Below are 17,352 nucleotides of genomic sequence, written 5' to 3' on the forward strand. Positions count from 1 at the left end.
TGTATAATGTTCCCTGACTCCACCACCAAGGCAACCTCTCTGCGGTGTTTAGTGTCTGTGCGTGGCTCTGGCTCACTCTCAAGCAGATTCACTCTAGTGAACCCATTATCCTTTTCTACCACTTCTCCTTTGTGATAGCACCAGTTGTACCCATGTTCACCATTGAATTGTTTTATATTCTATTGAATTGTTTTATATTTTATAGTCAGCGAGCAGGGGAATCACAAATACATAGTCAACTGTACACACATTTGTGGGTGTCCCTCTCAACTGGCATGTCAAGCCCTCACCCTCAAGTGAAACAAAGTCATCCACAAAGGGCTGAAGGAAATAAGTAATTTCTGGACTCTGGCCCGAACCACAGCCCCACAAGAATGATGTGCTTCGCTCTTAGGTTCGGAAGAAGTTCGTTAACTGTGACTTGTAGGGGCCAGAGCGAAAGGGGGAGGACTTGAATATTGTAACTCCATCCACATTCTATGAGTGAAAGGTTAATCAAATCAGTGTCATTAAGGGCATCTATTGACTTGCATAGTGCACCATCATAGATGTCATCTATACTATCTGGGCTGCTCTTGGACCTACAATACTTATATTCTAATGCGTCACAGAATTTGGGGTCTGATAACTTTTCCTCTAGTTGCTTTTTGACTGACAATTTCATGAACACTGATCCACTCGTGACAAGATAGATATGGCATATCCCCAGGGAGGCAACCAGATGATGAGCAATGATCTGGAACTTCACTGCCAAATATAAATACTGGCATGTTGGACAAATATACTGCATTTCAAAAGTGTCATTACAGTCAAAATACTTAATAAACCTGTAGAGACTGTTGGAAACGCTGTGTGTCCTCTCTGGACAATGGAGATTTGTAATGTCCAATAAATCACTAAGACCTATCTTCGTGGTTGTATGTCTTAGAGCATAGCAGAGTATTGAGAGCAGAGACTCATCTTCAGTTTTTTTTTGCATTTGGATAGATTTGGCCTTTTCTCCCCCCCTCCTTGTCCTCCAACTTGATTTATGATGTCCCTGCCTTGTCCATCTGTGTTGTCTCCACCTGCGTTGTCTCCTTGTAAGCACAACAGATACCCTGTTCAGAAGGAGGCTTATAGCCGTAGTGTTCAAATGAAGTAAGGCAGATCACTAAGAAACCGACAGTGGAACAGAAAGTAGACAAATGCAGGAGGAGAATAATGAAACAGAGGAGAAGACAGCCAACAAAAACTGTTGACTACCTGAACCTCTCAGTAATCAACCTGTACTTTGGTATTGTTCCAATGTATTGAGTCTACCCTGTAGTCTTGTGGTAAGAGTTTCTGTTTTGAAATCAAAAGGTTGGGTGTTTGATCCTGGCCAAGACATACCAAGTTTTTAAAAAATGTGACCGTATGAGTCTCTGTTAGGCACTCAGTATTAAATATATTGCGCAGTGGATATTTTAAACACTATCCCCAAATATCTGACCTGTTGAGGAACTACATTCCCATTTTACCTAAGTGATCATTGCAGTTACTTTTCACCACAAAGTTTGAGAGTTCAAGTCCCTTCTGTGACCAATTCCCTACTGTTTAATAGTGTCAGTCTACATTCTAAGTTCATGCAATTTCAATTGCTATGTTGTTTTACCTGAATGGACGGATGCTGGCGGTCTGGGGTCCCGTGGCGATCGACGTCGTTCTTGGACGTGTTGTCCTATGGGGAGTAGCCATGTATGTCAGGTGACTGTTGCAACTGTCAGTAACATTTCAGAAAGAAGTGAGTGTGTAACACTGCTATGCTGTTTTACCTGAGTGGAATACTTGCAGCCACAGCTTATAAGCCATTTTCCTCTTCCAATCTAAGGAGGGTATATGTTGATGAGATGATAAAGGATATAACACAGACAAAATACAACCAATCATCATTATCAGTAGACAGTTTTAGTGTAGACTGTTTTAATTCCATATAGGTACATTATAAAATCATACAGTAGCTACCTTTCTTGTTGTTGACCCGTGGTCATCTCCTTTTCATCCGTCTTGGGACTGGCGTAGGTTCTTGGAGGTAGGCCTTCAATTCCATAACTAGGCCTATAGGCTAGATTAAATGAATGGGCAGAATAGGTAAGAGGACATTGAAAAGGAGATTAAAATAGTTAACCAAGATACCCAGAACAGTGTTTCCCCTAGGATGGTAGTAGGCGTGGCCAATGGCATGGTTTTAGAAGCCCTCTAGTCCGCAGAGACAACATTTAGCTGTTTTAAAGCAATTTCCTGAAATTCCACACATTTTGCCATGGGGAGGATAACATTCTACAGTTTTAAATCTAGTTTCCTGCAATTCTACATATATTATCATGGTGCTGAGAGAGAAACTACAGTTTTAAAACTAATTTCCTGCAATTCTACACATTTTCCCATGGCATATGTCGTGTTCTTATGCTATTTACATTTTTTTGTCATTTTGCAGTCATTTTGCAGACTCCTTTGCTTCGCTTCCCCTCCTCAGCTTTTTAACTTTTTCTTCTGTAACAGAGGCTTGTGTGGGGTGCTCCACAAGACCTGAGCTTTTTAGTGTTCTTACTTCAATGAGCCCTTTTGCATGGTTTGGACCAACTTCCCTTTTTTTATTTCAGCATAGAGAGAAAATAACATCAATATTTAATAAAAGGAAAAGGGAAGTTGTGCCTTCAACATTTTTTAAAACATGTTTAATAGTATATCATTACACAGACAAATCATTACCCATGTGACTGAGTTGACAGCCTATTAGTAATAATGCTTATATGGGCTTAATAATGATGTTTAACAACAATCAAGTATTTTTCTGTTCCTAGTACGACCCCTTTCATTGAGTTGTATTTATGATAGTATGTATTATTCTGGTAAGTACGACCTAACTGTTAGTTGTTAAGTAACACACACACACACACACACACACACACACACACACACACACACACACACACACACACACACACACACACACACACACACACACACACACACACACACACACACACACAGTTTCTGCTGTTATATCCTGTGAACTCTGCCCCTCTCATCTATTTTCTCTCCTCCCCAGTTAGAACAACAGTGAGACTGACTAATACAGGCAGCAGCACTGGAGAGCCATGCAGGCAAAGGTAACACAGCACACAGTTTCAGCTGTTACAGTATATACTGCAACCTCTGTCCCTCTCATTTCTCCCCTTTCCTAACTATTTTCAAACTCAGCCACGCACACACACACACTGAACTCTTCCCCTCTCATCTCTCTCCTGTCCTCCCCAGTTAAGACAGGGCCTGTGAACAACAGTGAGACTGACTACCAAAGAAGGCAGCACTGGACAGCTATTCAGGCGAAGGTAACACCACACACAGTTTCAGCCTCTTATTTCTCCCTTTAAAACGGAGCCTACAACACACGCATAAACATATGTTTTTGGTGTACCAGCCATATTAAAACCAACTATCACCAAGTTTTGTCACGTCTGCTCCCGCTCCCCCTCTCTGGCGCTCGAGGTCGCCTGGCTGCTTATCATTACGCACACCTGTCACCATCGTTACGCGCATCAGCGCTTCATTGGACTCACCTGGACTCATCACATTATTAATTACTTCCCCTATATCTGTCACTTACTCAGTTTCTTTCCCGAGTCAGCATTAATGTCGTTATGTGTCCCTACACCACCCGATGTTACAGGAAGGCCATAAAGATCATCGAGGACAACAACCACCCGAGCCACTGCCTGTTCACCCCGCTATCATCCAGAAGGCGAGCTCAGTACAGGTGCATCAAAGCTGGGACCGAGAGACTGAAAAACAGCTTCTATCTCACGGCCATTTTAAACAGCCACCACTAACATTGAGTGGCTGCTGCCAACACACTGACTCAACTCCAGCCACTTTAATAATGGGAATTGATGGGAAATGATGTCAAATATATCACTAGCCACTTTAAACAATGCTACCTAATATAATGTTTACATACCCTACATTATTCATCTCATATGTATACGTATATACTGTACTCTATATCATCTACTGCATCTTTATGTAATACATGTATCACTAGCCACTTTAACTATGCCACTTTGTTTACATACTCATCTCATATGTATATACTGTACTCGATACCATCTACTGCATCTTGCCTATGCCGCTCTGTACCATCACTCATTCATATATCTTTATGTACATATTCTTTATCCCCTTACACTTGTGTGTATAAGACAGTAGTTTTGGAATTGTTAGTTAGATTACATGTTGGTTATTACTGCATTGTCGGAACTAGAAGCACAAGCATTTCGCGACACTCGCATTAACATCTGCTAACCATGTGTATGTGACAAATCAAATTTGATTTGACTACTAGCAGCTACATTATTGAAAAAAATGTACTTACTATGCTTGTGATATGTGGTTGTCCCACCAAGCTATTTTAAGAGTGTAAGTCGCTCTGGATAAGGATGTCTGCTAAATGACTAAAATGAAAATCTAAACATGTTCTCAGAACATTATTACATAACCTATCATTTCCTTTCTCAAAATGTTAATAACCCCCCCTCCCAAAAAACAATCAGGGAACTATAGAAAAACATTATCTTAAATTCCCTGCGACCTAAAAATGTTAGTTCCCAGAAAAGTCTACATTTTCACTTCCGTTCTGAAAACATTTTAAAAAACGTTATGTTTTAATGGTCAGGAAACTTCTGGCTTCGTTCCCAGAACCAATGGGAATGTGTGTGTGACAAATAAAAGTTGATTTGATTTGATTTGATTTGTCCAGACGCTGTTCGTATTTTGTTTCTTGTCTGTTTATTCCTTAAATATTCACTCCCTTTAATTGCTTCTTGTCTCCCAGCGTCTGTCATTACAAGTTTACCATTGCAAACATCCGGTTCCCTTCACACCAATACACATAAGCTGTTAATGTGATGAGACCACTCTCACTCTTGTTACAAAATATGCTTTTACCATATTTATTCAATTTAATTTTTTTATCTCCTAGGAATCCTCTTTTATGCAGTGCTGGTGAATTGGGCAATCAAACATGTCAGCCGTTGCTTCATTGGATAACAACATTTCCATGCAATCTTATATCTTGTGCAATCTGTCCATATTTTTTAAAGAATGTGGATTGTTCTACATGAAATTCTCTGAAGGATGGGGAAGGAATCTAGCAGGTTGTGCTTCAGGAAAATGGCCCTTGAATATGGAATATCCTGCAGGATATAAATTCTGCAGGATTCCTGCAGGATTGTTTTCCTACAGGACCCTGCAGGAATTGTCCTACAGGAAAGTTGCCCCGGAAATCTTGTTGGGATATCCTGCAGTTCTTCCTATTTCCTATACGGACACAACATACCGCAAATAAGGGAAAGGGAAAGGGGGGATACTTAGTCAGTTGTACAACTGCATGCCTTCAACTGAAATTGAACTGAAATTGAACTGAAATGCCTTTAACTGAATTTTTTTGTGCAGGATTCCTGTTGGACATTTTTTATAAAGGGATAACCCCATCAGTGAGGGCTTTGCGACCTCTGCATTTGAAAGCCTCATATTCGGTGCACTTCCAGAAGGACTTATTTGCGGTCTGTTGTTCCTGTCTGTAGGTGTAGCCTTCATGCGCCAGGACATTTTTTTTATGCACAGAGAGGATAAATTAGGGTTCCATTGCAGCTTGTTCCGACCTCCTCTATGAATAATGAATGCGGAGGGCAGCAGTGCAAGATCTTTTTAAGCAGAATATTTAGATTATTACATATGAACGACTTGCAATTTGATAGCTGGACAATCAAAATCAAAGAGGATAGTTTCAAAAGTAATGAATTGGACCTAGTTATTGTCCATTAGCAGCATACATTTGCATTCATTCTCTTAAATACTGTATCTTAAAACAGCATATACTCTCCTTGTACAGCCTACTGTACTGTTTGTCTGTCTGGACTGTGTGCCTGTCTTGGTGACAATCTTAAGTTAATGAAATACTAAAAAATATTTATTTAGTTTCTGTGCCTATTATTATTTTACATCTAAATATGTATTCCTAAAACTAGAACTGTCTTTTGGGCATCATGGGAATGTAACATTTTAAAACATTATAATAACATTTTACATGTGACGTAAAACACTTCCTTGTATTAATGGCAGCGTTGTTTGTCTTCCAATATAATAAGCATGTATCTGTGAAATTAGACATTGAACTTGAACCCTGCATCAACAATCATCAGCTGATTCAGAAAATAATTTGGAATCGAAAATCCTTTTTATAACATTAATAAAGCTGGTTCAAAAGCTAAAAATATGTATTTCCTTGTCATTTATTCTATTCTGTCCTTGCCAGGCAGGGTCGGGTAGCACTTTACAATGTTCCAATGTTATATTCTTTTTATTGAAAATGGAAACAATGGGAAGAGAGAGACAAATACGGATTTCAAAACAAAATGGACTACATTCTCATTCATATTATCAAGACGACGTGAGTATCAAAATGGTTTAAAAAGATGCCCTTGCCTTAGAAACCGTTTACTGCAGTGGGCTAAATCAGGATCACACAGAGTGATTCTTGGTCTTGAACAAATCTATTTTTAAACAAAAGTATACACCTCACACACATGATTATGGGCTTTAAAAAAAGAAGACACCTGTTACATGTCAGATATAGAGTTGAAATGATTTCAATACTGAGTTTGCATTCCCAATATTACATTTTATATACATCCCAGAAGACTGAAATATAACAAAACTGTTTGACACACCTGATTTTCGTTGAGGTAATAAATCATCTTTATTAATGAGGAAATTAAGAAAAATATTGATAACAGTCCCCCCCTTGAGGCCAAAGGGGGTGCTTTTGGACATTGACTGCAGGAAAGGGCTACAGTTGAAGCTAGATCTCAAATATAATAGCTTATACAGTCAACTCAAATATGGTACTCTGTTCTTTGGAAATAGCCAACCATTTCTGGATCATAACAATTCCAAATGAAATAACATAGGCCAAATTTACATAGTCCTACTTTAAATTGACTTATTACACGTTTTATTTAATTCCTCCAGCATCTTCACAAGGTCCTTTGCTGTTGTTCTGGGATTGATTTGCACTTTTCGCATCAAAGTACGTTCATCTCTAGGAGACAGAATGTGTCTCCTTCCTGAGCGGTATGACGGCTGCGTGGTCCCATGGTGTTTATAGTTGCGTACTATTGTTTGTACAGATGAACATGGTACCTTTGCTCCCAAGGGTACCTTTGCTCCCAAGGTCTACAATTATATTTTCTGAGGTCTTGGCTGATTTCTTTAGATTTTCCCATGATGTATTCTGTGGTACAAATGTCAAAATCCTTTTAGATTTTCAGGTGTTTTCTGTTGGTAGGCCTACCCATGTCTCTCCTCACTTGGAAAGCCTGTTCATTGATGTCAATATGAAGGCTGATAATTGTGACTTCATTGAATTGGAATGATTGGAATGATGTGAATAATGATAATGATGATGATGGTTACTTTGTGCCTCTAAAATCTCAAATCACAATGTTTCCATTTTATAGTCATGTGACAGAGTATTTTTTTATTGAAACATCGAAATGTCGGCCTTTTTCCGCATGATAATAATATTATGCCCATACGAACACGTACATACAGTATGAACACATTTATTTCAGGCCATATAAAGAACAGCTATGCATAATTTAATGAAAAGCAGAAAACCGACAACATTGTTTCACATTCTTTAATAAACGATTCAAGGAAAATCGACGTATCTCGACGACGTTGAGTGCGCGAGGGGGTCTGTGAACTGCGTAGTACCTTCCACAAAAAGTTTCTTGACAAAAAGAGACATACGCCTGGGGCCCAGAAGCCAGGCATACAAACATTTTGCTGCACCTGGTGTAACATCTGCTAAACTGTGTATGCAACTAATAAACTTTGATTTGAGGAAAACAGTTGGACTTTGAACTGAAGAATACCTAAGGTGCAATTTCGAAAATCTGTATTTTAATTTCAAATTTAGTTGTGCAAACATTCTGTGGTCAGAAATACTAAAATAATAAAAAATGAGAAAGCTCAGCAGCTGACTGTTCACTGACAGTTTGTTTCATGAACAGTGCCTTGACATTATTTTGGCGGCAAGAGGGGAGGCCCCCAACAAATCTTGCTTAGGACCCCCAAAAGGCTAGACATGGCATAAACATGGCATAAACCATAGAAACATTTCTAGAATAGCAGGAAGTAAGCTTTTTGCTTCTCCACCGCCATGAGGGGGCCCCAAAATGTTTTTGCCCAGGGCCCATGATGTGGTTAGTCCGGCCATGTTCATAAGTGAATTACGAACTCCACTGAAGTGTACTTGCCTTGTTGTCAATGCAACCTGGATCTCTCATGCTAAAGACATTTCTGTGTGAAAGATGCAATTTAATTTTCCAGGGTTGTCTCTGTCGTTTACTGTAATGTGGTCCTTTCTTAAAAAACAGGGCTTGCAAACAAGTAAGAGAGAAGAATCTGATGGAGTGGTGTATGTGAAGGTTGTGTTTTAAGACAATGGAAAAGCATCATCATTGGCTGGTGAATCGAGATGCTCCAATAATTCAAGACTTTAGGCTCTCAACTGCTTCGGTATAATATCAAGGACATTAGTGAAGCTGTTTAATAAAAAATAAATACAAAAAGTAACATGTTACCATGTAAAGCTATCAGCAGTCTCATGGCCAATCCATCCTCTCAATGTTTCCATGCAGGCCAGTGTGCTGCTCAGTTTCACTAGGGCAGATCACAGGCTCCTCTTGCAATACATTTATCTTGAGCCATTACCCTAGTGAATTATTCTTCTGTGAAAGGGTAAAGACCAGGGTATGGCCTACACCAAGGTGAGGTCTGACTGTAACATCAGTGACCCTAATACCTACAGTTGAAGTCGGAAGTTTACATACACCTTAGCCAAATACCTTTAAACTCAGTTTTTCACAATTCCTGACATTTAATCCTAGTAAAAATTCCCGTAATGACTATACCAATAATGACAAATGATGTCAAACTTTTATGTAGCCAATTGCTTTCTACTGTGCCACATCAATGGTTTATTTGACAGGTAATGTTATGATGGTGACTCCACAGGGGTCTGGAAATCCGTTGCATTATGGTCGAATCCAAATCCGTTGGTTTCGGGTCGTCCGTCTTTTGATGGCACGTAATTGTCTGACTGACATGTGATTGCAGTAAAATGCTCTATTTTGCAGCATTCCGTTGTGACGAGGCTAAATTAAATTACACATGGCTGCAATGCTCTGATAGCCTATATAAAAAAAAATGTATATAATATTGTAATTTTTAAGAATGGTCTTCCGCACATAGTTGCAATATATTCCCTAATGAATTACACAGGCTGAATAATGTAGCCATTTAAAGATCAATATCATAATTTACGTGCTCCTAACTCCCGGTGCCATTCCTTCACATGCTCTCTTTAGAATAATTATTAAAAGTGTTGCAATATTAGTCTATCAACAACCTGTTTCTTTACATTTACAGCATAATGTTCAACCTTATCTAAAAGGCAACAGGTTCCTCTTGGTATCCCCTTTTATGGCGGGTTACTGTCAATTGTTTTCCTATTAGCCTACCATGGAATTTACAAAGACTAACCATCAGGCTAGCCCACTAACCATCAGGACCATCAGGACACTTGTCTGGGAGCTGTAGGCTATAACAACCTGGGACTTGTTCTCAACTGGCCCACCTGGTTAAATAAAGGTGAAATATATATTTTTTTTTAACATGCTCATAATTTACAGAACTATTGTCTGTATGCCACTGTGACCAACTCCTAAGACCGAAGAATAACAGTTTTAACAGTGTCATATTCTGACCTCTGGTCAAGAGATAAAAGCAGGATACACTTTCAGAGCTTTTCCCACAAGAACAGAGTGACCAAATGTCTCGTGGACATTTTAGGGATGTGGCAATCTGCTCAAACAGAGTGAAATATACAGTACATCCACCACCTTTTCATTTAAAAGGCGGTATAAGCCGGCTGTTCCAACCAAGATCAAACTCTTTTGAGGGTGCAGGATGGTCTGACTTGATTCAGAGTACTTCCGGATCTATCTCCCTTTGTCGCGCTTCCAGCTCCGTCTCTTTTCATTGAATGGCATGTTCTTCTTGTTCTTGTTTTAGTCTAGCTGTTATCTTTCTTATTGTTGTTGTTTGGCTGCACGCTCATCTTGTATTTCCTTGTGCTCCAATCTAATTTCTGTTGCTCCCATTTTGCCTTTAGGACTACCCTTCGCAGTTGCACCTCTATGGGGTGTACTCAACCACCCGTAGGACCCTTTTCATCATCCTCCTTCTCCGGAAGGATTTCCTCCACCTAGGCAGTATAAACTAACTCTTTGACTACTGCTTTTGAATCAGCATGTGCATCTTTGATGTCATAATGCTTTGCAATTAGCATCTGCAATGTAGGCTTTTCCACAAATGCTTTCAACTTAAAGTCCATAGCTTTTTTTATTAGCCTGTGTTTTTATGCAACTTTCTAAATTACTTAAAAATCTCTTGAGACTAGGGGGCAGTATTTGGATGTTTGGATGAAAAACGTACCCAAATGAAACTGCCTATTTCTCAGGCCCAGAATCTAGAATATGCATATAATAGTCAGATAGTCCGGATAGAAAACACTCTAAAGTTTCCAAAACTGTCAAAAATATTGTCTGTGAGTATAACAGAAAATCCAACCCATAAATGCTGTTTTTCCTGAAAGCTCTCTGTTCCATTGCCCGTCTTCGCTCCATTTAAAGGGATATCAACCAGATTTCTTTTCCTATGGCTTCCCTGTGGTGTAAACAGTCTTTAGACATAGTTTCAGGTTTTTATTTTGAAAAATGACGAGAAAGATCACATCGCGTCATTGTATGGCTGGGTGCCATCAGCGTTTTGCATGCGCAACAGCTTTTCTCTCTCTCCTATTGAAGAAGCTACAGTCCCGGTTGAAATATTACCGATTATATATTGTAAAAACAACCTGAGGATTGATTATAAAAAACGTTTGACATGTTTCTACGAATTTTACGGATACTATTTGGAATTTTCGTCTGCCTGATCGTGACTGCTCGAGCTTGTGGATTTCTGAACATAACGTGCCAACCAAATGGAGGTATTTTGGATATAAAAATAATCTTTATGGAAAAAAAGGAACATAAATTGTGTAACTGGGAGTCTCGTGAGTGCAAACATCCGAAGATCATCAAAGGTAAGCGATTCATTTGATTGGTCACGAAAGTCAGAAAAGCAATCTACTTGGCTGCTAGCTGTTTGTAATGTTTTGTCTACTGAGAGAGATGTCCTTACATAAACGCTTGGTATACCTTTGCCGAAAAAGCTTTTTTGAAATCTGACACACCAGGTGGATTAACAACAAGCTAAGCTGTGTTTTGCTATATTGCACTTGTGATTTCATGAAAATTTTATATTTTTTGTAATTTAATTGTAATTTGGCGCTCTGCAATTCAGAGGATGTTGACGAAAATTATCCCGCTAACGGGATGGGTGCATCAAGTAGATTTAACAATCTTATAACCCCTCAGGGTGGATGTCAGTGACAGAAACTATACCACAAAAGTGTATTTTGAACTCTCAAATATCTGGGCACAGCAGCTTCAGAGTAGGTGACTAGAGCGACTACCATACTCATGGGAAACAAGATTCTGGACGAGCCCCCCCATTTTGTTACATTCCCCAGCAAGAGAACCAGAAATTGTCACTCAAACCAGAAGGGGTTTTAGGAGGTGTTCTGAAAGACACTCATGGGGTGTCCACTGAAAGTAGACCACATCTGGGAACTAAAAGACACCCGCCATGAGCGCCCACTAAATTTGCCCAAGAAGAGGAAAACAGAAAAACCCACACAGGACAGGAAGCAAATCAAAAAGTGGAACAAAACAAAAGCAGTGAAGATCAGATAAAGGATTTTTTCCTTTTTTGAAATCCAACAGGGAGCGCCAACTAAAGGTGTTAACCCTCCCCATCTCTTAAGAGAACTGGAGCAATGGGCCAGCCCAGGTGAAACACATTCTCACTAACGAGATGACAAACCAACACATACTGATTAATGAGGTGACACCAATCCATGTGCCCCACATGCTAACGTGCTAACGTCCAACCTCGGAAATATAAATGGAAAACCAAACCCTGTAACATTATCTTACCTGATAATGACACACATGGCAAGCACATTCCACACCAGACCAAGCACACACACGATAGAGTGAAGAGTCATGAGCATAATCGTGATGATCACTGGTGTCGTGTCTTTGGCCGGGTTCGCTGAGATTCCGACAAAAAACACTATTGTTCATCATTCATACATTTGAGAAATCACCTGTTGCATGTCCACTGAAGCTGTCCGGCTGAGGCTCTCAAAACAGGAATGATTTTCTCACATTGCAGGCTGCACGGTGTGAGTTTGAAGGTGCTTTTGTCTCGCATTAAGTACCCTTATGCATGAGTTATGGGACCTGGATGAAACCAGCCTTGTCTCATAGACTAGACATAACATAGTAAGTGTAAATCTGGGACACTCAAATTACTATTTTATGTTACCTTTGGTATGGTTACAGAAGACAGGTTACTTAAATGACACCGGCTGCCATTTTACAGGCTCCTAAACAATTGTGCTATTTAGTTTTCTTTTGCATTGTTTGTAACTTATTTTGTACATAGTGTTGATGCTACTGTCTCTTATGACCAAAAGGAGCTTCTGGATATCAGAACAGTGATTACTCACCTTGAAGTGGACAAAGATATTTTTTTTTATGAGTCTGATGCGAAGGACATAATGCTGCTCCCAGACAAGGCCCAAATCTCTGTCATTCGCATGAAGAAAATATGGAAATACAGTGGGCGCAGATCAGTGTGCCTTGTGATAATTCATCTGTGAGTGAGTAACCCTCCTCTACCATCTGTTCTATTGGGCAATGTGCAATATCTGGAGAATAAACTAGATGAGCTCCGTTCGAGACTATCCTACCAACAGGACATAAAAAAAAATGTAATATCTTCTGTTGACTAAACGACGACACGGATAATATACAGTTGGCGGGGTTTTCCGTGCATCAGCAGGACAGAACAGCTACATCCGGTAAGACGAGGGGTGGGGGTATGTGTCTATTTGTCACTAACAGCTTGTGCGTGATGTTTAATATTAAGGTAGACTCAAGGTATTGCTGGCCTGAGGTAGAGTACCTCATGATAAGCTGTAGACCACACTATATATGAAGAGTTTTTCTCTATAATTTTCATAGCCGTAGATTTACCACCACAAACCGACGCTGGCACTAAGAACGCAAACAAGAAAATGCTCATCCAGAAGCGGCGCTACTAGTGGCCGGAGACTTTAATGCAGGCAAACTTAAATCAATTTTACCTCACCAGCATTTCACATGTGCAACTAGAGGGGGAAAAAAACTCTAGACCACCTTTACTCCACACACAGAGACGTATACAAATCTTTCCCTCGCCCTCCATTTGGCAAATCTGACCATAATTCTATCCTCCTGATTCCTGCTTACAAGTAAAAACTAAAGCAGGAAGTACCGGTGACTCGCTCAATAGGGAAGGGGTCAGATTAATTGGATTCTACGCTACAGGACTGTTTTGCTAGCACAGACTGGAATATGTTCTGGGATTCATCCAATGTCATTGAGGAGTATACCACCTCAGTCACCGGCTTGATCAATAAGTGCATTGATGACATCGTCCACACAGTGACCGTACGTACAGTACCAGTCAAAAGTTTGTTATCACCTACTCATTCCAGGGTTTTTCTATATTCTTAATATTTTCTACTTTGTATAATAATAAGGAAGACATCAAACTATGAAATATGTTACGGTTTTCTAGGTGTGAAGGAGAGTCGGACCAATCTGCAGCGTGTAGATTGCGATCCGTGTTTAATGAACAATGTAAAACACGAATTAACACAAACACTACAAAACAAAGAACAAAGAAAACCGAAACAGCCTATACTTGTGTAAATTAACAAAGCGATAGGAACAACGACACTAAGGACAATCACCCACGACAAACTCAAAGAATATGGCTGCCTAAATATGGTTCCCAATCAGAGACAACGATAAACACCTGCCTCTGATTGAGAACCACTCCAGACAGCCATAGACTTTGCTAGATAACCCCACTAGCTACAATCCCAATACATACACACCAAAACCCCAAGACAAAACACACCACAATACAAAAACCCCATGCCACACCCTGGCCTGACCCAATACATGAAAAACACAAAATACTTAGACCAGGGCGTGACAAAATAACACATATGGAATCATGTCGTAACCAAAAAAGTGTTGAACAAATCAAAATATATAGCCACCCTTTGCCTTGATGACAGCTTTGCACAGTCTTGACATTCTCTCAACCAATTTTATGAGGTAGTCACCTGGAATGCATTTCAATGAACAGGCGTGCCTTGTTAAAAGTTCATTTGTGGAATTTCTTTCCTTCTTAATGTGTTTCAGCCAATCAGTTGTGTAAAAGAAGATAGCCCTATTTGGTAAAATACCAAGTCCATGTTATGAAAAGAACAGATAATCAAATAATCAAAGTGAAATGACAGTCCATCATTACTTTAAGACATGAAGGTCAGTCAATCTGGAAAATGTCAATCACTTTTAAAGTTTCTTCAAGTGCAGTCACAAAAACCATCAAGCGCTATGATGAAACTGGCTTTAATGAGGACGGCCACAGGAAAGGTGGACCCAGAGTTACCTCTGCTGCAGAGGATAAATTCATTAGAGTTAACAGCCTCAGATTACAGCCCAAATAAATGCTTCACAGAGTTCAAGTAACAGACACATCTCAAGATGAACTGCTCAGAGGAGACAGCGTGAATCAGGCCTCCATGGTTGAATTGCTGCAAAGAAACCACTACTAAAGGACACCAATAATAAGAAGAGATTTGCTTGAGCCAAGAAACATGAGCAATGGACATTAGACCAGTGGAAATCTGTCCTTTGGTATGATGAGTCCAAATTTGATATTTTTGGGTTCCAACCACAGTGTCTTTGTGAGATGCAGAGTAGGTGAAAGGTTGATCTCCGCATGTGTGGTTCCCACCGTGAAGCATGGAGGAGGTGTGGGCACACTTTACTGGTGACAATGTCAGTGCTTTATTTAGAATTAAAGGCACACTTAACCAGCATGGCTACCACAGCATTCTGCAGCGATACACCATCCCATCTGGTTGGGCATAGTGGGAATATCATGTGTTTTCAACAGGACAATGACCCAACAACCTCCAGGCTGTGTAAGGAAAGAGAGTGATGAGAGCTGCATCAGATGACCTGGACTCCAGTCCCCCAGCCTCAACCAAATTGAGATGGTTTGGGATGAGTCGGACTGCAGAGTGAAGGAAAAGCAACCAACAAGTGCTCAGCATATGTAGGAACTCCTTCAAGACTGTTGGAAAAGCATTCCAGAAGAAGCTGGTTGAGAGAATGCCAAGAGTGTGCAAAGCTGTCATCAAAGTAAAGAGAGGCTATTTGAAGAATCTCAAATATAAAATATATTTTTGTTTGTTTAAAACTTCTTCAGGATCGGTGTCCCTTCCACGGGACGGTTGAGTTAACGTAGGCGAATGCGATTAGCATAAGGTTGTAAGTAACAAGAACATTTCCCAGGACATAAACATAGCTGATATTGGCAGAAAGCTTAAATTCTTGTAAATCTAAACTGCACTGTCCAATTTACAGTAGCTATTACAGTGAAATAATATCATGATATTGTTTGAGGAGAGTGCACAGTTTTGAACATGAAAAGTTATTAATTTATCAAATGAAGCACATTTGGGCAGCCTTGATACAACATTTTTAACAGAAATACAATGTTTCATTGGATCAGTCTAAAACTTTGCACATACACTGCCGCCATCTTGGGGCCAAAATCTACATTGCAGCTGGGCTGGAATAATACATTATGGCCTTTCACTTACATTTCAAAGATGACTGTATTTTTTTTTACAAAAGAACGGTTGGTTTTTTCTTTGTATTATCTATTACCAGATCCATTGTGTTATATTCTCCTACAATCCTTTCACATTGCCACAAACTTCAAAGTGTTTCCTTTCAAATGGTACCAATAACATGCAGAGCCTTACTTCAGGGCCTGAGTTACAGGCAGTTAGATTTGGGTATGTCATTTTAGGTGAAAATTGAAAAAAAGGGGCAGATCCTTAACACTTCTTTGGTTACGACATGATTCCATATGTGTTATTTCATAGTTTGGATGTCTTCACTGTTATTCTACAATATAGAAAATAGTAAAAATAAAGAAAAACCCTTGAATGAGTAGGTGTTTATATACAGTAACAGTCAAAAGTTTGGACACACCTTGTCACGACTTTCTTCCTGTGAAGGAGAGGCGGACCAAAACGCAGCGTGGTAAGTGTCCATGGTTTTAATAGGAAAACTCAACATGAACACAACTACAAAACAAGAAACGTGAAAACCGAAAACAGTCCCGTGTAGCACAAACACTGACACAGGAAACGTTCACCTAGAAAATACCCAAAGAATATGGCTGCCTAAATATGGCTCCCAATCAGAGACAATGATAAACACCTGCCTCTAATTGAGAACCAATCCAGGCAAACATAGACTTACCTAGACACCTAAAAGAACACAACCCCATAAATCTACAAAAAACCCTAGACAAGTCAAAACACATAAATCACCCATGTCACACCTTGGCCTAACTAAAATAATAAAGAAAACAAAGATAACTAAGGCCAGGGTGTGACACACCTACTCAGTTTTTCTGTATTGAGAAGAATGGGAGCAACTCCCCAAATACAGGTGTGCCAAGCTTGTAGCGTCATACCCAAGAAGGCTGTAGTCACTACCAAAGGTGCTTCAACAAAGTACTGAGTAAAGGGTCTGAAAATGTATGTAAATGTTGTATTTCAGTTTTTGTTTTATTTTAAATCAGCAAACATTTCTAAAAACCTGTTTATGCTTTGACATTATGGGGTATTGTGTGTTTCTTGATGACGGAAAAAACAATTTAATCAATTTTAGAATAAGGCTGTAACATAGCAAAATGTGGAAAAAGTCAAGGGGTCTGAATACTTTCCAAATGCACTGTTTATATGCTTTAAAAAAATATATTGCTAAGAACAATAGATTAAACATATTTTGGGAAAGGGAACCGTAGAATACATTTAGATGGCGTAATACAATACGTTGTAATATTATTAATCTACAATTTATGTTCTTAACCCTGGGTAACATTGGCCTGGGAGACGCTCAGGGATATTGGTATCCACAGTACTTCACCAATGATACATGTTTAAAC

General features: G+C 39.5%; 2 long non-coding RNA genes across 2 annotated transcripts; one reads left to right on the forward strand and one right to left on the reverse strand.

Moving 5' to 3' along the window:
• Positions 1-569: 569 nt before the first annotated feature.
• On the reverse strand, positions 570-2,113 carry LOC109870077 (uncharacterized). Its single transcript, XR_002252093.2, has 3 exons — positions 1,987-2,113; positions 1,797-1,847; positions 570-1,702 (listed from the first exon to the last, which is right to left on the reverse strand). It is a non-coding gene; the product is annotated as an uncharacterized LOC109870077 (long non-coding RNA).
• A 907-nt stretch (positions 2,114-3,020) lies between these two features.
• Positions 3,021-3,743, forward strand: LOC116357435 (uncharacterized). The gene is made up of 3 exons (XR_004205411.1): positions 3,021-3,134; positions 3,283-3,356; positions 3,695-3,743. It is a non-coding gene; the product is annotated as an uncharacterized LOC116357435 (long non-coding RNA).
• Positions 3,744-17,352: the final 13,609 nt, after the last annotated feature.

This window comes from Oncorhynchus kisutch, linkage group LG25 (genome assembly GCF_002021735.2).
Source record: "Oncorhynchus kisutch isolate 150728-3 linkage group LG25, Okis_V2, whole genome shotgun sequence".
Lineage (NCBI taxonomy): Eukaryota > Metazoa > Chordata > Actinopteri > Salmoniformes > Salmonidae > Oncorhynchus > Oncorhynchus kisutch.